The sequence below is a fragment of the Haliaeetus albicilla genome, chromosome 4 (genome assembly GCF_947461875.1).
Source record: "Haliaeetus albicilla chromosome 4, bHalAlb1.1, whole genome shotgun sequence".
NCBI lineage: Eukaryota > Metazoa > Chordata > Aves > Accipitriformes > Accipitridae > Haliaeetus > Haliaeetus albicilla.
The window spans coordinates 8606025-8629314 of NC_091486.1; the positions used below are offsets into that span (position 1 = coordinate 8606025).

Here is a 23290-nt window from a genome sequence, read left to right on the forward strand (position 1 = left end):
GGTGAGGTTTCATTTAACTCCTAACCTCTCTCCCATTAACTGCATTATTCCTGCTTTTCATACTCAAGTCTGTTTTACCTTAAAGACAGCAGTACCCAACCAGTTAATTTAATGACTCCTTAAGAACAACTTTACCACCACTACTTCCTCCACCTATCATTCTGCAAGAGTCTTTAGAATTGGAAGGGGTTTTCCTTCATTTAGTTTAAAAAATAAAAAGCAAAACCAACTACTGCTTCATGGCTGTAAGTATCTAGTTGCTATGACATTCACAATTCCAAATTAGACACCTAAAATCTGTATACAATGGAAGTTCAAAGAGGAACTCAAAAAAGCCAGCTTAGAAAAGAAGCAGCTTAATTACAAAAAGAAAATAGCTAGCATGGATTTACCAGAAATTTCAGAAGGTAGTATTTAAAAAGTTGTCTAAATTCAGATTTATTTGATGCCTTGCTCTGCTCAGCTTTCCTACATTCTAACAGATGACTGAGACAATTTAAAAGTAGCAAACTTACATTTTCTCTGTAATATTTTCATGTGTTTATCCTGACTGGCTTTTTGGGGGGGGTATAATGATAGCCTTAGAAGAGATTCCTATACAAACATCTAGAATAATCAGGCCAAATAGATTATTGCAATAACATATTGACTATATTAGCAAAAATATGGAAGTAAATTCTGGTGGAAATAACCCCCAGGGAAAAAAAATCTGCAGATCCAGATAAACTACAGGCCACTCAGCAATTACCCACCTCTTCAATGTGCTACTTTCATTTTCTGTAGATTCAAAGTTTGTGCAACATAGGCAGAGAGTCAGACCTTCAGTAAAAATGGCCTCAATCATTACAGACAGTTGCTTGAAGTAAGTTGAAAAAGCCAGATCAGAAAAAAGACAAGAAAGAGGATCTGCATGAAAGAGTTATTGATGTGACAAAGAAAAAGATGCAAGATCAGCTGGCCTTCTGAAGGCATTCAATCCTTGCTTGAAATCATCTGTTTTGATAATTAGGTGGTGAGCAGTCCAACAGAAAGGTTCTAGTTCATCTTGTGTCTATTATTAGTTGATTATAACAAAGATTCAGCACAACTTGTGCATATACCATTCAGAGACTTCAACTTTGACTTAATTGTACAGAAACAAAAAAACCATCCATGTTTGTATGGTGGGTGGGGTGGGATGAGTTCTGTTTTAGTCCAGTTCTGAAAGTCAATGAGTTCAGTAAATAAGCACACTTCCTAAATGATTTAAGAAAGAAACAGGTTACACAAACATGTGAAAGAATTTCAGAAGTGCACTTTGGAGGATTGGAAGGAATGCATGAGGTAAAGCTTAAATGTAATGTCTGTGAAAAAATTTCAAGTCATATGGTGAAATCTCATCCTTGAAGACGAGAAGTTTCGAGAAAAAAGGAAAAAGCCATTTGGATATCTGGATTAAGAAGGAGATTTTGCTTTTTTCCGAGCACAGCAGAGGATACCCAAAACACTTCTTGCACATAACTGAAATCCAGCTTGACCAACAACAAAAAAACCCCAAACCCAAAATAAGCATACTTAGAATCAAGAGATACCTGAATTTTAACACATCTGCTGAATAAGAAATTATTATATTCACCAAAATCTTCAACATCTAGTGGAAGGCTGTTTCCAGTGCTGAGCAGAACAGAAAATACATATGCTGCCTGCATTGCTCCCGAAGGCCAAATGAAAAAAGAGCACAAAATGATTAGCCCTTCACACTTTTAGGATGTGGAGCAGTGAGGCAGTGGTAATAGCAGTAATTAGGCAGCAGCAACAAAGAAAACATGCTTCAAATTACACAAAATAGGTAAGAAAGGAGACAGACACAAGCCAAGATGGAAAGAGAAGTATGACCAAGTCCCTGAAACCTGTTGTACAGTATTCTTGAGAATTTCTAACACTTTTCCCAATTTATTTATTTAAAATCAGTTTTACAACTCAAACACTGGTATACTTTATGTGATATTCTAAACAATTTTTAATAAGGAAATGAAGACCTTAACACTGTAATAAATTGAACAACTGTCAGCAGTGCACTCAGCCACGCACACAAGCCAAGTGAGAATATATTGGCAAAAGAAAAAAAAAAAGTACGCTAATAACATTTGACAGATTTCTTCCTCCATTTCTCAAACACAAGGATGACAGAGCTGGTCAGTACAAAATAACAGTGAAAAGGTTTTAAACCTGCATTTTTGTGGCCTAGACAAACTTTTTTATCCTGAGCAATAGGCTTGATCCCCATTGTATATGGAAGGTGGATGCATTGAGCACTGTATGGTTTCTAGAGTAATTTCTGCCAAACTACAATGCTGCATCAGCAGCCTTTTTAATGAAATGTCAAATTTTAGTTATTTAAAGAGTGGGTGGCATATTTAAAAATACTCTGTAGCTTGTGAAAGGGCAAGAGTACACCTTCATTAAAAAACTCTTTTCATAGTACACATCCAAAATCAATAGCGTAAAATCTGAGTTGTATATCAGGAATTTATAAAATGAGGAGGATTTTTCTTTTTTTTCATTTGGATAAACAAACAGAAAAATGTATACTGATAGTACTTACACAGTGTAAGTCTTTTTGGAAAAAAAAACAGCATTAATTTGCTAGATAAAACTGGGGCTATTTGACCCACTGGATAGAGCATTAACCCTCTGTGAACCTAACATTTTAAGAAGTAATAAGAATACAATCTTCTAAATTAGGCTGATGTTCAAACACCCCAAGCCAGCACTGTGACTGAAAGCAGCATCTTTATCCCTCTCCAACCTCCTTCCCCAGCCTATATGACTAAAAGGTGAAGACAGCTATGGAATGTTGTCATTCTGAAACATGAACAGCCAAACGCCAGAAAGCCATTTACAGCCACAAGAGTTTGTCAGCCAGTTCACTGTGCTGCCACATAAATGCACTGATAGGAAATGGGGAGAGATTGGTATGAGGGCACAAACTTCACCTAACTGCAGTCTTGGTGAAGACCAAGAAGACTAATGACATTCCCATAAAGCACCACCAAATGCTGGTGTTAATTCTCCCTTGATCAAAGCACAGAACATTTGATTAGCATAAGGTACTACAAATTATGAAACAGCATTACAAAACCATTGAGTTACGAAGTACCAGATTATCAGCTGGGCAACAGAATTCAAGTTTGCCATACCCAATGAGAACAATACTCAAGGGCAGAACAAGACTTGAGGTACACACAACAGTCTGAATAGAGACCAAGACAATTCTAACAAAATAGAGTACTAATGGTGGATGGGAAAAAAAATCAGTTGTTCAAATACATGGTATGTAGAAAACTTGTACGTCAAATGTAGGAAAAAAAGCCCCTTGCTAATTTACATTTTTTTTAACCCTAAATTCTGAAAAATTAGATTCTTCAGATATCCATCTAAGTCGCCTTTTCTAGGCCTAAGAAATGCAAGATTTATGTAGAACAGTATTCCCCATATATTTAAATTATAATACTATTTTTCAAGTACAGCTTTTTTTAAAAGGTATCTTTTTTTCATTTATAAGACTCACTGTTTTCTTTGCTTTAGATGTGGCCACATGCATGCCAATATCTCAGTATGTAAGAAAGTGTTCTTAGACATGTTCTAAGTATCTTAATCAATACTGGCATTCTTCTGTAACATTACACAGTGCACAAGCTATGCAACTGGTACATATGGAAACTACTATGTCAGGAAATGAATCAAGGTACAAGGACTTTAATAGAAGCTGAACAGAAGCTAAACCCGTTACAAGCTTTTGCTCTGTATCAGCCAGTACAGCCCTCAAAGGGAAGTTTAAGTGCACACTTGGGCCTCATTGTACTAGTTGCAATATACAGAGCCAGAGGTTTAAATAGCATCAACTCAAAAAGAGCTTAAGTAAACTGCAATATGCCTTCTACACCAGTACAGAACTTTACTCACCGCAGTTAAACTCTCGCTGCATCATTACAAAAATCCATTCCTTCCACTATAGGCTGGTGGCACACTGAATCACTGCTGGTAACATACAGTGTTGCAACAACTGCTCACTCACTGGACATTCAGCAGGCCAGCATGGATCAACTAGTGAACTGAAATTCCAAACTTCCAGTGGGCAAGTACTATTTTCACAGAACTTCATCTCAGCTGCTAGAAAGCAGCAATTTGTAATGGACTCCAGCAGAAAGATGAAAACCTTAATCATCTCCCAGCCTGAAGTTCCTCCTTGCTCCCTCAAATATTCTTTAACTTACCTTGGCGAGAATTTTGGTAACACAGGTTAGGTGAAAGTTACTGTAACCCTTCCCTCAAAGGAATCATGCGTAGTCCTATAAGGTTATCAATCCTGAACCCAAGGGGAGCCACTTAACGGACTCAAAATAATATTTCACAAAGATTAACAACTGGGGCCACAAAGTGAGATGGATAAGGTTCCTCAGAAGTCTCAAACCACTGAGATCTAGATTCAGACTTATGTCAAATCGCTTTATCAAACACTTATGCAACTCAGTTTCATTTCTCACATCATTAAAAAAGTAAGTTTTTATTTTACTGATGATCCAATTTCTTGAATATATGGCTGCCAAGCTACTGAAAAAATCTGGGTAATTTTTCCAACAAGAAATACAGATTACCATCTCATCTATAAGGAGTACAGTTTATATTTCTCTTTCAAGAGAAGTTATGGTATCAAAACAAAGAACAATATTTTTTTCTAGAACTGATTTATAAATAAACTCAAGTGGTATCTAAGAAAATATATATTAGAAATAACAACCCAATATTTTATTTTGAAGTATAACCATATTCATTTAACTTGATTACAGTCTCTTAAAATCAGCATAAGTATTCAGAACTGGTTGATTTTATCTATAGTAAAATAGCTGTTGGCTTGAGTAGAAAAACCACTGGAAGCATCTGCAGCATTCTCCTCCTGCATGCTTTTTTCCAGTCTACTAAAAGAAAAGTAGCTGCATAACACAAATACACATTAAGCGTAAACAGAATGATACTGCATTTCACCATGTTCTTGGAGGATCAATAGTACCGATTGAGAAACTGCATTTCAGGAAGAGAAACACAGAGAAGGAAACTGTTCATTTTTACAAGAACTTACAAAAACAAATCAATGTGCTAAGGAACTTATTGGAATAATATAGCTTTAATAATCTGGTCAGATATCCTGTACAACCTAGGCTGAAGTCTGAGTGGTAAAGATTGAGAAATCTTTGTGTCTTTTTTTCCCCTATACAGAGTGTTCCACATCCTTTTCCTGTTCTGTCCAATCAGGAAACACAAATACTGATTTCACTGACAAAATCCTACCAAAATACAGGAGTGACAATTCTTAATTAAATCTAAAGAGAAAGCAAGCCATATTCTAATTTGGCTATATGTCTATTCAAATTTAATGCCCAATTTCTAAATTTAGTTTGACTTCCAGATAAACAGTTTGAGTTCTTCAAAAGCCTCTCAAACAATTCATGTTGTTCAGTCCACCAAATATTTTTTCAGATTTTTTCCTGAGCTCTCTGGAACTTTTTTTCCACAGTCCCTGCAACAGAGTTATGTATTTTAACATTTCCTACCTTAAATTCCATCGACACGCAGAGACTGAGAAATAGTCATTTTTCTGCTCTTACTCACCGCTTGCAAGTATGCCTCTAAGACCTTCAGAACCCAAGCATCAAATTGGTGCCTTACGTGCACTGCTTGCCCACTTGTTTTGTAAGCACCTTATTGCTATCCAAGAACAGCCATTCATTTTGCAGACCTCCTTCCCACCAAAATCGTCTCTGAATCCACTATATGTCTACCATTAGCCAAGTGCATTTTTGTCAGCATTGTTAGAGTGTTTCAAAAGCCAAGATGCTAGAGAGTTTTGGAGGTGTGTCTTGATTTCTTTTTTTTTTTTTTGGGGGGGGGGGGGGCAGGGTGCGCGCCTCTGTGTGTGTGTGTGTGTGAAGTAGGTAGGAAAGTTTGTATCCCCATACAGTGTATTAATACCTACAGAGAACGCTGTTGTCAAGCTCCTTTAACTTTACCGCAGGAGTTTGCCAAATAGGTGTGAAAGCTTCTACGTTAAGAATATTTCAGGTTTTTCCTAGGCATGAAATACATCCATCTGCTTAGTTTCTCTTTTTTTCAGGGAGAAAACTGCTTTGCCAGGTGGCTCAGAAATTCCAAGATCAGGTAAACAAACAAACAAAGACATGGCAAGATAATACTCTATATTCCTTTTAGGAAAAGGGGGCCCATTGTAATGTATAATTTATGCCAAAAGCAAGACAGAAAGAAAACTCATCCTGAGAATCTGAAGATGATGAAGATCTGGTTGCTGCTGTTTGCTGAATACTTCTAGACAGATTCTGTGTTTTCCATATTTATTGCTATTTTAATTATTAAAAATAGCAAGCTTTAATTACATCTAGATAGAAATGGGCAATGCAAACCAACATCAGAAGCAGCTCACTATTTCATGGTTCATGTTACTTGAAGTAGTATTTTAGAGGCATTAGTACTGGAAGCATTTCTTTTAGGCAGAAATAGCCTTCACACTACAGTGCACGGAAACAGTGTGGGACTTTCATTCTACTGTTAGGTCATGCAAACAGTTTCATTCAGCGTTCAATACATTCATGTTACAATGTCTTGGTATAGAATGAATAAACATCATCAAACCTGGATAACTACAGGTTAGAAACTTTTGTCACACTTGTTCTAGGTTTCTTTTTTTGTTTTTTGTTGGGTGTTTCTGGTTTTGTTTTAAACAAGCTTTTCAGAAAAAGTAATTAATCGGTATGTCTGATACCGAGTTCTAACAGTACAGCATAAAAATTTCTCAATAGCAACTTGAAGCTAGTATTTTCAGTCTTCTTAATCTACAGTATAGAAAAAGAAATTGTTGCACAAACTGTACTTGAACTGGACCTATCAAGAAAGACTCATGGAAGCTAAAAACTTGTTAGGAGGTAGATGATTTGTTCAACAATTTTTGCTATGAATACCATATGAATGTTCAAATTCACTGAATGAAGGAGTTCGGTATATTTTTCTTAACTTGTGTATCCTATGTAGACAAGTTTTATGTAACTAATGAAACATTTCAGATAGCCCATCTTCAATCAAAACACATTTTACATTTCATTTTACAAAAAATATAAAAAAAAATATCATAATAGCAGAGAAAATACAAGTTCAGTTATATGGTTCCTTAATATTTGAAATAATCTTCCAGGTATATGACATGCATACTATAGTCATGCTCTGCAGAGTTCAAGGGAAATTTCCAAAAACTGCATTGAAGCTGCATTGAACTGCATTAGTTCTCTGCAGAAAAGGAACAAACACACAAAGAGAGCAAGGGAGGGGACAAAAAAAAAAAAAAAAAAAAAAGAGGAAAGGGATAAGACACAGCATTTTAAACCCAAGAGAACTACTGCCTGAGTGAATATATGCAGATACCTTTGTACTAACAAAGGATTTTCTGTAAGAATGTGTTGATCCACTTTACTCACACATATTGCAGACAAGAGGGCTACCACATAATGTGGTAGCATCCAAAGGTTCAGTATCTTGAGATGTCACAGGTCCAAAAAAATATTGAGATCACAAAACATAACCTTAGGCAGGAATGATAATTCACTGCAGCTTGTGCCTTTTACGACAACTGAGAAACATAGAATCATTTAGGTTGGAAAAGACCTTTAAGACCATTGAGCCCAACTGTAAACCTAACAGTGCCAAGTCCACCACTAAACCATGTCCCTAAGTGCCACATCTACACATCTTTTGAATACCTCCAGGGATGACGACTCAACCACTTCCCTGGGCAGCCTGTTCCAGTGCTTGACAACCCTTTCAGTGAAGAAATTTTTCCTAATATCCAATCTACTACTTGATTAGTAGCTATCTGAAAATGCTTTGCTAGGATCTCAATACAGGTTATATAAAATGCTGTTGTTGTACCAGTCACGGTACATGTATGACTTGTCTGTTTTCTAGGGAAGAGAGGAATGCAACCTTAACAGGCAATGGAAAAGAAGCAGCAATAAACTTCATTACCTAACTCTAACAAGAGTGAAGAGAAGGTTTTAGTTATAAAACTATTCTAGGGAAATGAAACCACAAGGAATACATTATATGGCAAAAATTTATATACAAAAAAATGCAACAAACTACATGACCCATGAGCAACAACTGATATAAGTAAAATCAGGTTCTGCCTGCTACTTGTAACCAATGAAAATCCCTTTGTCTAAAGGACAACAAAGGCAAAAGAGGTGGTTGATACCTTTCAAAGATTACAGGCTTTCATCGGGATATAAAAATCAGCACGACAAACGTCAGTAGGTTAGACTAATCATCAAGGTTAAATAGTTTGGAATGCCTGTGGGATGTATGAAGAAATACAGTTAGCTAGCAGGAATAAGAGGACCTTGTGAGACTCAAACAGCCAGGATCACAGGATTCTTAACTCATACAAACCATAAATAATAAATCAAATGGATCGCAGCATTGACTTAAGCTTTCCTCATAAAAAGGACTTTGCTACTTTAAGAGGGAATCCCTGTGCCCCAAACTAATCTTCTCTATTCTTTCACTGCAGTGTCTCCCTAGTACGCAAATGCCAGACATACGAAAATGCCATAATTTTAGCAGAAGTTCCTCAAAGGACCTACATCCTGGCCTGAGTGCATGCATAGACCTTGGGCTTGAAAGATTCACCTGATTAAAGCAGACAAGAATTTTCCTTGTTGGAAGGCAAGAACAAAATCCCACAAATTCATCTTAAGACAGCTGAACTATTCCAGCTTGAATAGAAGAGTAAGACTACCCACCCTGATAAAAGTTTGCATTGTCACAAAAAGCTGCTGCCTCACATCTGGGAGGCTGTGTCAGCACTTGTGTCACCAATTCTCCACCATTATGGTGGCTCCTCCTCAAATACCATCCAATTAAGAGAGCCTATGTCAATATCCAAAACCCTTCACTGAAGTAACATAAGTTTGTATAAAACTCTAATCACCTTCTCTTTGTAGCCACGAGTTACAGCACGCGAGTTATCAACGCACGTGAGCAAACAAATAATCAAAAAGATGGTGTCAGAAGTGATGGAAATCAAGCCACTATCAAAACACAACCTGAGACTTATTCCTCACAGAAGTTATACTTCATTATATCATAGATGTATTGGGTTTGTGTGGCAGGGTTTTGGTAGCAGGGGAGGGGCTACAGGGATGGCTTCTGTAAGAAGCTGCTAGAAGCTTCCCTGCCTCCAAGTTGGACCTGCCTCTGGCCAAGGCCAAGCCCATCAGCAACGGTGGTGGCGCCTCTGCAATAACATGTTTAAGGGAAAACCTGCAGCAGAGAGGGGAGTGGAATGTGAGAGAAACATCTATGTAGACACCAAGGTCAGCAAGAGGGAGGAGGAGGAGGTGCTCCAGGCGCCGGAGCAGAGATTCCCCTGCAGCCCGTGGGGAAGACCATGGTGAGGCAGGCTGTCCCCCTGCAGCCCAGGGAGGTCCACGGGGGAGCAGATCTCCACCTGCAGCCCAGGGAGGACCCCACATCAGAGCAGGTGGCTGCACCCAAAGATGACTATGACTCCATGGAAAGCCTGCACTGGAGCAGCCTGTGCCTGAAGGACTGCAGCCCATGGAAGGGACCCACTCTGGAGCAGTTCGTGAAGAACTGCAGCCCAGGGGAAGGACCCACATTGGAGAAGTTCATGGAGGACTGTCTCCCGTGGGAGGGATCCCACGCTGGAACAGGAGAAGAGTGTGGCAGGTCCCGTCCCTGAAGAGGATGGGGCAGCAGAGACAACATATGACGAACTAACCCTAACCCCAATTCCCCATTGCCCTGCACCACTGGTGGGGAGAATAGATAAAATTGAGAGTGGAGTTGTGCTCTGGAAGAAGCGTGGGGGGAAGGTGTTTTTTTAAGATTTGGTTTTATTTCTTATTATCCTACTCTGATTTGATTGGCAACAAATTAAATAGATTTTTTTTCCCCAAATTGAGTCTGGTTTTTGCCCATGACCATAATTGGTGAGTGATCCCTCCCTGTCCTTGTCTCCACCCAGCAGCTTTTCGTTGTATTTTCTCCACCCCATCCCACCGGGGAGGGGGGAGCAGTAAGCAAGCAGCCTCATGGTGCTTTGCTGCCGGCTGGGCTTAAACCACGACCACGGCTCTGGGCTCTTCAAGAAATGAAAGCAAAACAGATAATGAAGCCTTTACAACTTCAATAATGTATGCCAATAACAGGAGGCTGAAAGAGGAAAACAAGAGGGGTTTGAGTGTGCACACATACACACAGAGGCAAATAGAAAATTCCACATTTTCTTCTGAAGTATGGAAGACAAAAGATTTTTTAGGTTTTGGTGTTAGGGGTTTTTTGTTTAAGTGCACGTGCGTACGTAGAATATGAAATGCAGAAATGCAGAAATACTAACTCGGCACAAGTAGAAAGGAATAAAGGATGACCTTATTCCACTCCAATCAGTTAAGATTTTTCTTAAATTGAAGATGCAGTAATAGCAAAACCGCTTGATTCCTGAAAGTTTCCACTCATCAGATTCCCAGCTGATTAGCACTGTGCAGCATGTTCATTTCCTTCAGCAGATGCTTCCGATGCCTGTTACCAAGAGTTGCTGCTGGAATACCGCTCTGGTTCCAAACAGGACTAAGCAGAAGAGTTCTGCAGATGCTTTGGGAATAACGTGACATCAATGAAAATACTATCAGAACCTGGCCTTTTTTATATTCATCATATTGTATTTCTTTCCACCATCTATTTAAGAGACTAAGCATAGACTAAGTCAGACAATCTGTTGGCAAATAACCATAAAGTAATGTTTGCCACCGAATCTCACTTATCAGCTTTTCCCATCAATAAAACTGAACAAATTCTCCCATCCTTTCATGAAACACTCAGTCTTCTTTAGATCTCAATCTGCTCAAAACATGAACACTGCATTCACACAAGCTTTCAAAACACCTACCACATAGCTAATAACCAAAGTTACTGTATCAGTGAAGGGCAGTTAATGCCAACTACTCCTGAAGTTCTATTAAAATTTTAGAGCCAAGATGAGGAAGAAAACTGCATACTAAGCTATTTTATTAAACAGAAGCAAAAGCAGAGTAAACTTGTTAGATGACAGCGGCATACAATGCCAAAAACATAACCTTGCAAGTGGGGAGAAAAAAAAAATAAATTAAAAAAAAAAAATCAAACTTGAAGGGAAATGAGTAGTGCTAATAAAATTCTACATATTATCTCAAGCATAGAAGTTAATGGTATAAAGCTTTCTTTTTCTTTTTGCTTTTTAAACAAGGGAAAGGGAGCAAATCTGGTTGGAGGGAGATAGAATAAAGACAATTGCTCTCCAAGTTAAGTCATTTTAGGAATTCAGAACACTTCATTATTTTACCATATTCTGTTTCATGAAGCAGATTAAGGATTTTAGATGATTTGCACCCAGTGTTGCTGGCTGCTTCCTAAGTTTAGGCAATTTAGTTTTGGGAGCTTAAACAACCTGATCTTCTTATATTCAGTCACTTTGTCTTTCAGCATCTTTTCAGTCCAGGCTGTATAAGCTGCTTCCTCCTGGACGGCAAGATGGATTTACCACCCAGAAAAGAGGAAGCATATGTTCTTACTTAATCCTTATTCTGCTCATACAAAATAAATCCATATTCTATATAAGAGCAACGCAAAACAGCCTGCATACATTAAGTTATGAAGAATAAACATTCCTTTCGCTAAACATACTGCTCCATGGGCCATTTTAGGAGTAAACTATTCCCTATATCATCTCATACAGGTAAAGAGCAGGAAGCAGTAGTGAAAGTTACCTTATACGTAACAAAACCACCAGAAATAAAGGTGAAGGCTTTTTTTCCTACTGTTAGGCTTGCTACGGCCACCAGTAATTATGTGAACTGTGGGTGTTGCAGTAAGCAGAGTTTCTCATGAAGAACAGTCAGAGTCATTACACAGAGATGAAGAAGGAAAAAGGTAAATCACCCATTCAGACTAAATTGGACTCAGTGTCCCCAGGCAAAATGGTTTCAATAATAAATAACAAGAATTGACTGGTTCCTTCTCTTCTGAAAGCTTTTCAGTCTTCTATGAAATGGCAAAAGTATTCTGAAAGAAGCGAGATCACCACACTGACTTGAGAGTAAAGACATACCCCTAGCCTGCAAACGACTTCAAATGCTGTCCTCCTGAGGACACAGATTAACAGATACAGTAGCAGACATTCCCTCCACCCTACACACAAGGCTGTTTGCTGAGATAAAGCACTTGCACAGCACTAAGTAAAAATTCATTCCTCTATTTAGGATTATGAGTCATGCTGTTGAAAAAGCTATCATACTATTTCATGGGGACAAGGTGACAAATAAGACTGTATACTAGAATAACATGAATCTCAAGAGTGAGCCTTTATTTAAAGAGTATTCTATTCTTGCTGCAGTAATCAAGAGAGATTGATGTATCAAGACCTAATGCAAGAACTAAGAATTCATTCTCCCAAGTTTACTGACCACAATGCCAGAAAGAGCAATACGCACTCCAAAGACGAGATTTGTATTATACCGTATATGGAAAAGATGGAACCTGCACTCCCTGTGTTAACAGCGAGGAAAGCCTCTACCAAGATTTTGTTGCTCAAAACTGAGCGACATTTATTTTTCCCCTAAATATACTAAAAAAGCAGGTTTACCTAAAATAGTTGCTAAAACTCAAGGGAGGCAATTAAACGGGCCCCCCAAATTCTTGTTTAATGTAAGTCTGCACACATATGCGATCACATCAGGTCAGCCACGGCTTTTCATGAAAGATAAATCCCCACAACCTGATGTTGATGTGCAAGAAATGCTGAACCTGACAAATGAAGAGCGTTGTTATTTCCAACCTAAAGCTCAATGCACCTCTGGGCGGAAAAGTAGTAGACATGGCAGACCAGAAAGCGCAGTTGGCACAGAGGGGACAGTTTTCAGGAACCTTTTTCTCAAATTCGCTTCCTCGAGGGCTACGAAGTCTTTAGAGGAAACAAAACGAGCACCGGGTGGAACCGGCGGTTTGTAAATCGGATCGCAAGGGGCAGATTTCAACAGACTTTCGCCCGACATTCATCCTCCCACCCGCGGCGAAGCTCGCCACCCGCGCTTGGGTAAAACCTCCGCCGGCGCTCCTCCGTCCCTCGGAGGCTGCCCCCGCCGCCCAGGCACACGGCGGGCTCCCCGGGGCCGCCGGCGGGCTCCCCGGGGCCGCCCCCCTCCTCCCCCAGACACCTCCCGGGCCCCCGCTCCGCTCGGGGGGGCGGCAGCCGCCGCCCGCGGAGGTGCTCCCCGCCGCGCCGGGCGCGGAAGGTCGTTACGCAAGGTGACGGGGGCGGCCGGGCCGCGGCAAAGGACGGGCCCCGCCGCACCGAAGCGGCTGCCTCACCGATCTACCCCCCCCCCCGCCCCTTCCCCGCTCCGCTCCCGTTCCGCACCCGCACCCACCGCCGGCCCCGCCCCGCCCCGCAGCAGCCGGCTCCCCCGCGGGGGGGAAGATGTGGCCGGGGGGCGGCCCCCGCCCCAAACGGCTAGCGGCGGCCGCGACTTGGGGGGCGCTGAGGAGACCGCTCTCCCTCACGGCCCGCGGAGCCGCAGCGGCCTGAGGGGGGCAACGGCGGCGGGGCTGGGCGCGGCAACGGTCGTCGTCTGTCTCCCCCCCGCTTCACCACCACCGCCGCCGCCGCCAACCCCGGCGCCGCCTCACCTCCTCCGACGCCGCCTGTGCGCAGCCCCCCGCGCCGGGAGGAGCGCATCGCCCATGGTCCTCGGCGGAGGCCGGCGCGGGCTGAGGGGCGGCCGCCGCGCCCGCCGTGGGGGCCGGGCCACCTGGAGGCGGGCGGGCGCAAGGGAGCGTCTGCAAACTGCCAGCCGCCAGAGAGCGAGGGCGCGGCGCGGCAGCGCCCGCCTGTGTGCAAGGCGGCACGGCCGCCGGCCGCGCGGGAGGGGAGGGCGCGCAAACAGCCTGCCCGGCCGGAAGCGCCTGTGACAGGCCGAAGCAGAGCGAGGGAGCGTGTGCAAAGTGCCTGCCCGGCTGCGGAGCGCGCGCGCGCGCGGCGCCCGCCAGGGCGGGAAGCGGGCGGCGGGGCGCGCGGACGCTGAGGGGAGCGGGCGGGAGGGCGGGCGGGCGGGCGGGCGTGGGGAGCAAAGCGCCCGCGAGCGGGCAGGGCCGCTGGCGCGCGGCCGCTGCATGCTGTGGTAAGTGTGCGGGCGTGGCCCCGGGGGGAAACGCCCTCGAGCCCGCCGGTGAGGCGACGCCTCGGCGCCCCTGAGGGGCCGCCTCGCCTCCCGCCGCAAGCCCCGGCTTCGCCTTCCTTTGAGCGGGCCTTCTTCCCCTCACACCTGCCGGTGGCCCCGCGGAGCGGCGGGCCGCGCTCAGGCCTAGCGGAGGCCGCCCGGGGAGGAACGGCCCGGGAGACCGCCGCTGCCGCCTCAGGGTGCTGGGCAGTCTGTCAGCCCGAGGTCAGGAAAGCGAGGGCAGAAGATGGACGTGGCTGGAAGGCTGACCGCGCACCTCGAAGCGGCTTCCTAAGAGCCCTCTTCTGCCTTCCCCAGGCTTGTCCACCAAAACCTTCACAGCCTCGACAAATACGTAAGGTTAGGCACGGATCTTGTCTTTGGTAGCAGTTGCGGTTTTGGCTGCACTAAGTGGATGCATTGCATCAGCTAACATTTTTCTAGGCATTAGGCACACGCAGGTATTTGTGCCAAGAGTTGTAGGATATTTGTCTACTTCTTAGGTTGTCTTTAAAACACGCTCTACAAGCTACTAGAGCTTCAGTGTTTGGGAGCCATTAGAGCAAAAGAAGATAATGTATTTTTGTAGTGAAAAGATGACTATATTTTGTAGTGGCGAGACAGTCTCTATTTAGCACAGCTTCTGGAGAATGGTATGTTTTCCCAAGCCTGCATATACAGACTTAGGAGTAGCTAGTAGAAGATGGGTGACATCTGGTGGCCAGTCCTACTCTCTGGTCTTGATAGAGGCTTCTTTCAAGATCAAAGTAAAAAAGTACCCTTCTGCTTACCTCTACAACCTAATATAAGTTAAAGGAAGAATAGGTATAGCTTGTAATAAGCTGCAGAACTTAGATCGATATCTGTTACAATATTCTTCACATGCCATGAATCATCAGCAAATGGTTACAGAAAAACAAAACAAAACAAAATCAAGTAAATGGGTATGGTTTTGGTGACAATTAAAAAAAAAAATCTCTGCTAGTGTTCAGCACAATTCATTTTGGGTTTCTCCACACAGGACAGTAAATTGTGATGCAGACAATGCGTGCTGAAGGACATTTGTTTGTAGCCATGATCATCTGCAATAATGCTGTGCAATTTGGAGTTTCACTTTTCACCCAGCATTATGCTGTGTTCCCAGTTAGAAATTCTCACTGGCATTAAATGAGAGGTTAGGGATTTGAAAATTTTACAAGGTGTTGAATGATCAACGCCTTGGACCTCTTTCTGTGTAAGATGGGTAATTTTTAAGATCTGCTGTGATTTGTGGAACAGGCTATTGTCACAGAAAAACAAAGCAGGTGAAATAACGGCATCTACAATGCTTTCATTCTTTTCCATTTATTATGCTTTTAATTTAGGAAGCTCATATGAAGGAGCTGACCTAACATGGCGGTCACTTTTGAGTTTGATATGTATATTCTGTTATATAAATATTATATATCAGAACATAACAACAGTGGTCTCCTAGCAGAGCTCTCACTGAAGGGAACAGCAGATCTGACTAGCTAACAGTTTTCAAACTGAAGCATACCAACCAGATCCTCCATTCAGGAACAGGAAGTTACACTACATATTTTACAGTATGTAGGTCTGACATAGCTAAATGAAAAAAATATGGCAGAGGTGAGGAAACTGTGTGCATTGATGAAGGAAGTGAGAATTGCATAGGAGAGTGGGCTCCCTGCTGAAGGAGCATTCCCTGAGGAAAGGTTGGGTTCTTGGAGCATAGGGAGCAAGAGACTGAAAGAAGAGAGAACATAAATCCCTGCAGCATTAAAGTATTAGGAGAATCTGAGAGCAACCTGTCACTTAAATGTTTATTTCTCATTTTAGTGAGGAATAAGTAGGCCACCAATTATCTAGATTTAGCTATCTCAGGCCTGTCCCACATTCAGCATGAAGGTCACACAGTTAAAGCTTCACCCATCTGCTTGCTCATTCTGTGCCCATGGGAAGAGAGTGCGGGTGGAGGCCCCATGTGAGGCTGATGAGGACCATTAAGGCCTGTTAATGCAATCAGGCCCATGATGCTGGCATCCCGTCTTGCTTGTTTGCATCTCAGAGCTACAGGTTCTTTCTAGCTCCAGGATTCTGCTTACTGATCCCATTACCCGTGGGTACAGGGAGGGATGGCGTGGAAGAGCTACACTGCAATTTAGGGTGCCCTATCTGTTCAAGGATCTGCCAGGAAGCATAATTCCCAGAGGTAGTCACACTCCACCATGTGATGCCACATGTATAGCTGCCCTACATATAAACAAACACATCCTATGAGCCAACATTCAGTGATTAAAGAAGGTAAGTTGGTAGGTCTGTTGAATGTGTGAAAACACCTAAACATTCTATAAGGCTAGGACTGAGGGTCTTGGCTATACCTGTTGTTGATGGAGAACTTTTGGGTTATTCTGATGTCTGTCTTATTAATGAAGAAAACAGTTATATTCTGGTGGACACTTTCAATATATCACCTACTGATACTGTTTTCCTGCTTGACTTTTGTGTCCAGAAGTTGTGGGTACAGCCCTGCCCTGAGTGGATAACAAAAACTCCCTCAAGTGATTATGGTGTGCCAGTCACAGCTTTGGATTAGTAGAGAACTAGGGCAGACTAGGTTAAGAAGTCACATCTATACTAACTTCTGTTTGCTTACTGTAAACTCAACACTGAAGGACCGAAGTAATCCTTAGAAGACATTGAATGCAGTGGAACTGTTTAAGGAATGTTTATGTTGTGAGACCAATTCTTTTACACTTCTCTATACTGAGTTTTGGAGAATTCTGATTATGGACCAGCAGTGGAGGATAACCTAAAATGTAAATACACAGAAGTCACCAGTGCTAACTCCAGAATTGCTTAATGACATCTTTAAAGTAGTGTACTGGTTGAATTTTCCCTCTCTGTTTGTTCAAAGAATAAACTACTGTAACATCGAGAAACGTGTCTAGAACATAGAAGACTTCTGTGATTATTCACGGGTAAAACCTACGTAAACCTTTCTTTAGGGACCTATGTGTAAGCTGTGTTTCCTTTTGGCTTGTAACACTGTAGAAAAAAATTACAGCACACATACCAAATTTAGTTTGCCTTTCCTGATAGCAAAATCTGTTGTTATTAAATATATTGTTAGAGAATATAGGTATAGAAAATATTTTGAATATAGAAATCTCTTTCTTCTGAGGTGGACTACATCCACCATTCCTGCCTTTCTTCCAGTTGATAGCCCCACTCTTGTCTCGGGTAGATAGTGTTACATCATGTTATACTTCTTGGATCACTGCAGCAATAAAGCACTTGGGATAGGAACTAGACATCTGCTTTATGATCTTCATCTCCTTCAAAGCCCTGTTGCCTGCTCGCTGGAAGGTCTCCATCCCTCTGCACAGGGTTTCTTTCCTTCTTTTATAAACCCCCCATACACTCCTCTGAATAAAGGGTTAGTTGTTAGCTTTGTAGATACTAAGTGGACACTTTGGTGGTCCAAAAGGCTGGGTATTGCATTATTAATATTGAACATGACTTCAGTAAAATGAAAAATGAGAAAAGGAAAAAGAAGAAGGAAAAACTGAAATTTGAGCCAGAGATAAGATAAAAAAGACCTTCCTGAAAAGTATCTTTGTCACTTCGTTGCCAAACACAGTAACCGTGTCTTGAGGTTTCCGACATATGCTTTTAAAGCTTTCTGTTTGATGTCTCCCTCAGCTTTATTGATACAAATGAATTTGCTGCAAAATGATAACTGACTCCAACCTCTGTGCTGGAGATCAGAAAACTTCTGCATTCTTGTTCAGGAATGTATCTTGCTTTTTTGTTTGATTGCTCTGAGTTCTCAGGACCTCATCCATGTTGTTTGAAGTACACTACAATATAATTCTGAAGAACTGTCATATTCAACCCTAATAATATTCTGATAACAAAGTGAAACCTTGAAGAGTCACCCTCTCCCTCTCTTTTGCTCATTATTCACAATTCGAAGTTGCTGTAGGATAACCTTGGTTTAACTCTGATTAAATATCAGAAGGGTAGGAAATAGAGAATGTTCCTGTCCTTTCCCCATGTTCAGGTAAACCCCCTGGTTTTTAACATGAGTAAGACTTTGCAGTTAGGCTTTAACTGTATCATTCCCACCAAGTTTTTATGGATATGAAAAAGTCAGATTTTTAAAAGGTGTTGTAAACTCTGCCCAGTACAAAAGAGCAAACCCATAAATTATTATTTGACTCTTGCCTTTGAAAGTTTTATTCTGTCCCCTGTTCATAAATGTAACAACTGGGCTATAAAATTTTCCATCGCCAGAAAACATTGTTCTATATTCCAACAGATCTTCCCATTACCACAGACATTGTACACATAAATTGTACAAACATTTTCATTAACTTTACACTGAGTTATCAAACAGGAAATAACCCCTTGTTTTTAGGTACCAAACCAGACATTTCTAGTAGGTATTTAATGTGTGCAAGGAGCTCCCCATTTGCAGGAAATTATTTGAGATTTCTTTTCAGACATCACAGTAGCGTTTCAGTGCAAAGTGGCATGTAATTGTAAAATTTCATAGGCACAGTATAAATGTGGTAGAGCTGATTCTCCACTGTCATCTTTTGTAGTAGTTAGTAAGAATGGTCATATTTTACATCCACCTTGCACAAGTTTGAATAACTGCTCAAGGTGCAAGTGATACTCTGTGTTCTCATTTGAATGCAAACTGAAATTGCATCATGATTTATTTTAGAGATTTCATTGGACCTGGGGGAGTTAAAGACTTTCCTGAGGAAACAAGTCACTGGCCACTCATGGAGATTTGCCAAAGAGACCGTGCGGCAGATAAATGATTAAGGGATAAAAGGAGAAAGACTGAGAAAGAACAAAGGCAGTAAGGACATAGTAGAAAATCTGGATGGGTTATTTGTATTGGTGTTCACTGTTGAGGTAGTAATTTTGTAAGTTTCCCCTCTAGTGTAATCTTTATGGAGCTATTGTCTCAAACTGAAGAATCAATAGAAGAGTTTTTAGACTGAATCAATCAAATTAACAGTACCAGGGCTTGATGGTATTTGTCCAAGATTTTTGAAGGAACTTAGGTAGGAAATTTCTGAGTGGTTGTCTCTGCCACATTGTCCACTTAGCCTCTTTTCATAATTATCAGAAGCACCAATTTCAGGAGGTCTGTAGTGGTAACTCTGCAAATTGGAAGTGGACGGCTTAGTCTGACTTCTCCCATGACGAATTGGCAGGAAATATACTTAATGATATATATAGATAGCATATGTATAATAGGTTAATATGTATGCATGATCCTCTTTTATAGAGGTAAACAGTAAGCTCACAGCTTGGTTTGTTATTTGAAGGAGTCAGTAACTATCTCTCTGATCTGGGTAGTAGTCTCTATTCAGATAGCCATAAACTTTTCCACAAAATCTTGAGCCAAATGCTTACTGTCATTAAAGAAATGAGATCATCATGGGATATATCATAAGATGCTTAAAAGATAGGAGTAGAAAGAGATAGAAAACAAAAATAGAAATAGGGATGTGGGATCATTTGTCACCGTGGAGGGAGTTTATCTTTGGAATCTCTCAGGACCTTGTTTTGTGACCTTGGTTTTCAGCATATTTGTAAATGATCTGGAAAGGGAAGGAATATTGAGGTGGCAATTGCAGATGATATAAAATTGCTCAGGATAATAAAATCTAAATCTGATTGCAAAATGTTGCAGATGGATACTGTGATACTGCGTGACAGGAAAATAAGACAGCAGATATAATTTGGTGTTGATATTACTTTGCATAATAAATGCAAAATTACATTAAAAAATGAAAAGTGACTGCCTATATAACCAAATGGACTTTTGATATTACTAAGCAGGAATGAGGTTATGAAATTACTTTGAAAAGTCTCCAAAAATATCAGCTCAATGTTCAACAGTGATCAAAAAACCAGAATGTTGGGAATTATTAAGAAAGGATTTGTGAACAAAACAAAACATCCCTATGTCTGTATACATCCATGGTACACTCAGATTTGAATCTGGCAGTTCTCTTTCCCTACTTCAAAAAAGATATAGTAAAGCAATAAAGGATGATAAGAGTGATCAGAGACTTTGAATTACATCATATGAGAAGAGATGAAGCTGACTAGAAATTAGAGAAGAAGAGAACTTGGGAAAGAGATGTTAAAGATTGACTAAAACAAGATTATAAAATCACACATCACACAAGGATGAATGGGGCAGAATTGTTCAGTACTTGTCACAGCAAAAACACCTGTGGCAGACAATGAAATTTTGAATAGTGGATTTCAAACAAATAAAATTAAATACTTGTCCAGGTAAAATCTAAGTTAAATTGTAGAATCTGCAGGATTTTCTGGAGGCCAGAAATATAAATGGATTCAAAAAAGAGTTACATAGTTGAAGGATAAGAGGTCCTTTAGTGGCTGTTAAATAGGTAATAGCTTTAAAGAAGTCTCTAAGTCTCTGACTGTTAGGAAGCTGGGAAAATACTCCCTGAGAGGCATCATTCTGTATTATTTGTCCTGTTTCTAACACTGCTCACCAAAATGTCTCCTCATGTTCTTTCTCTGAGATACTGAGCAGCTGGTCCTTCATCTGACTCAGTGCAGCTGTTAGTATGTCCTTATTCCTTCCTTAAGTACCTCCTTTGCTAACTCATCTAGGGATGTGCTTCTTTTCTAAGGTTCGACTCCCTTGCTTTAACAGAAACTACCCGAACAGGAGGACATAATGCCTCTTCAAGGCTCAGAATAGCTCCAATTCAACAAGGCCTAACAACTAGTAGACTCAATTCTTCTTTCTAGCTTTCATACGTTCCCATGCAGCTCCTGGCATATTTTGAACAGTGAACTGGAATGACTTCAAAATGACAGTTTTAAAAAATATCCTGGAAATGTTACTCTGCTGTGTCCCAGGTGAACTTTACATACATCTCTACTCTCTTTACCCTCAATATAGCCCCAGTCATTTGCTGCTGTTGTACTGCATCTCACGGAACTGTGTCTCACAGACAAAATCTGGAAAACCTTGGTAGTAAAGAGTCAAATTCCTAATTTTTAACTAATGTGCACCCTTAATTTTACAGTGTGGTTGTGGCCAGTGTAACAGAGAAATGAATTTGGAATACAGAGTAACTGGTTGGATCTCTGCTACATTATCACTAGGGTAACAAAGGACTCCAGGTCAATGCTAAAATGAAATCATGGAAGTTAATTCTTTTTCAGCCTTAACTTAGTCAAATGTATCTGTATTTCTATTGTTATTTGATAGCCAAAACAACTACTAGGAGCCAAATAATCCTTATTTTTGAATCAGGATATCAATTGTGATTTCAGTATCAGGCCTACTGCTTTAAGTGACAACACATCTAGGAAACATCCTATTTCCTGTAAATCTCCAGAACTTTTGACAAACTTCACAATCTGAATAGTACTGTTGTATGTACCTGTAATTGCTCTTAAGTGACCCTTAATTGTTCTTTTTTCTTTAAAATATTTTATTAACTTGTTCATTTGAAACTCAAAAGGATGTACAGACTCAGGAATATACCTTATCAAGTTTACTCTTCATTAATGGTGAATGTATTATCACACAAGGGTCAAGAAAACACGTCATATAGGCAATCACTGAAATTGGCATCTTCTCTCTCTCAGGTAGCCAGGTGACATTTCACTTATGGGAACTGTTAAACCAGGGTGTTAAAAACAGATTTAGTTTACTTTCTATCTACTTAAAAGAGAGCTGTTGTCACTATTTTGGCAATTAAAGTTTGAAAGTGGGAGGCATTTGATTTATAGAAGACACTTAACTGGAGACTGCTTTATAAAGCTAAAAAGGACTGATTGTAAAACTTCACAAAAAGGAAACTGTTTTCAGCAATTTATGAACTGTGACAAAACAGTCTCTTGCTTCAACAGGAAGTAGGTGAAGCTTCTGTTATTATTAGAAACAAGCTCAAACTGAGATTTATATCATCAACTTTGAACACTCTTTTCCCCTCAGCCCCTCAAATGAAGGAAATTTTGTGTAGGGTGCTGATTCACGGTAGTGTACCCCATCTCTGAAATCCTGGAATATTTTCCAGCACTTATAAATTGTTTACGGTAGGTCTCTGTTTTTTATAAGATGGGCAATAAAGACAGCTTCTTGACTGTAGAATTACCACATATGAGAGCTCACCTGTAGGCTTTCTGCTGGTTAAGCAGATCTAGTAGGTCCCCTTTGGTCTAATTCAAAAATCTAAAAGGTTGAGAGTTCAGTGGTCAATGAATTCCAGGCTGATGTGTATTTATATTGTTATTATGTGTTATTAATAAAGAAAAAAATCAGGTTGGCTAAGGTCTGGACAATACTGAGCGTGTGTTTGCACTGTTTGGTGGTAAATGAAAGTTTTAGTGGAATTTTAGTTGCTAAGTGATAACTGAATTTTGTAGGTTACCCTAAATGATGTCTTCTTTAAAGTGATTTAAAGTATCATCTGGAAAATTTTAATCTGACTTTGGTGAGAATCTTTGAGGTGCTTGCAGTTGTCTGGAACTGCTGACATTTTGCAATCTGTAGTCCCACGAAGTTTCTACAACAAAGACTATACGTGCAATCTTTCAAGCACTGCAAAAGTCTCAGAGGAATGCTCATCCAGCTGGAATTTCAGTGACCTCTAAGTCTTCTCATCTTGTTACTAGACACTTCTGGAAATAGACTGTCAGTGAATGGGATTCCTATTGCAAAAAGAGGAAAAGCACCTTTACTTTTATGGTTGGGGTTTTTTTTATTTTGGTGCTTGACTATGCAAAGTTTAGCCCAAAGTCAATATTCAGTTAACATAATTAGAATTGACAAAATACAATGGAGTTCCTAAATTGACTCTTACAAGAATTTATCAAATTAAATGTCTTCATTACTTACTAGAAGAATTATCACATCTTCTCTGTACTACCACTGCCTTCCATCTTTTACCTTC

General features: G+C 40.7%; 1 protein-coding gene across 1 annotated transcript in view; it reads right to left on the reverse strand.

The window, feature by feature from the left end:
• Positions 1–13951, reverse strand: part of MGAT5 (alpha-1,6-mannosylglycoprotein 6-beta-N-acetylglucosaminyltransferase) — a 138831-nt gene extending 124880 nt beyond the window's left edge. The window contains exon 1 of the mRNA XM_069780823.1: positions 13786–13951. The gene's annotated coding sequence lies outside the window, so the exon portion shown is untranslated. The remainder of the gene's footprint in view (positions 1–13785) is intronic.
• Between the last annotated feature and the right edge of the window lie 9339 nt (positions 13952–23290).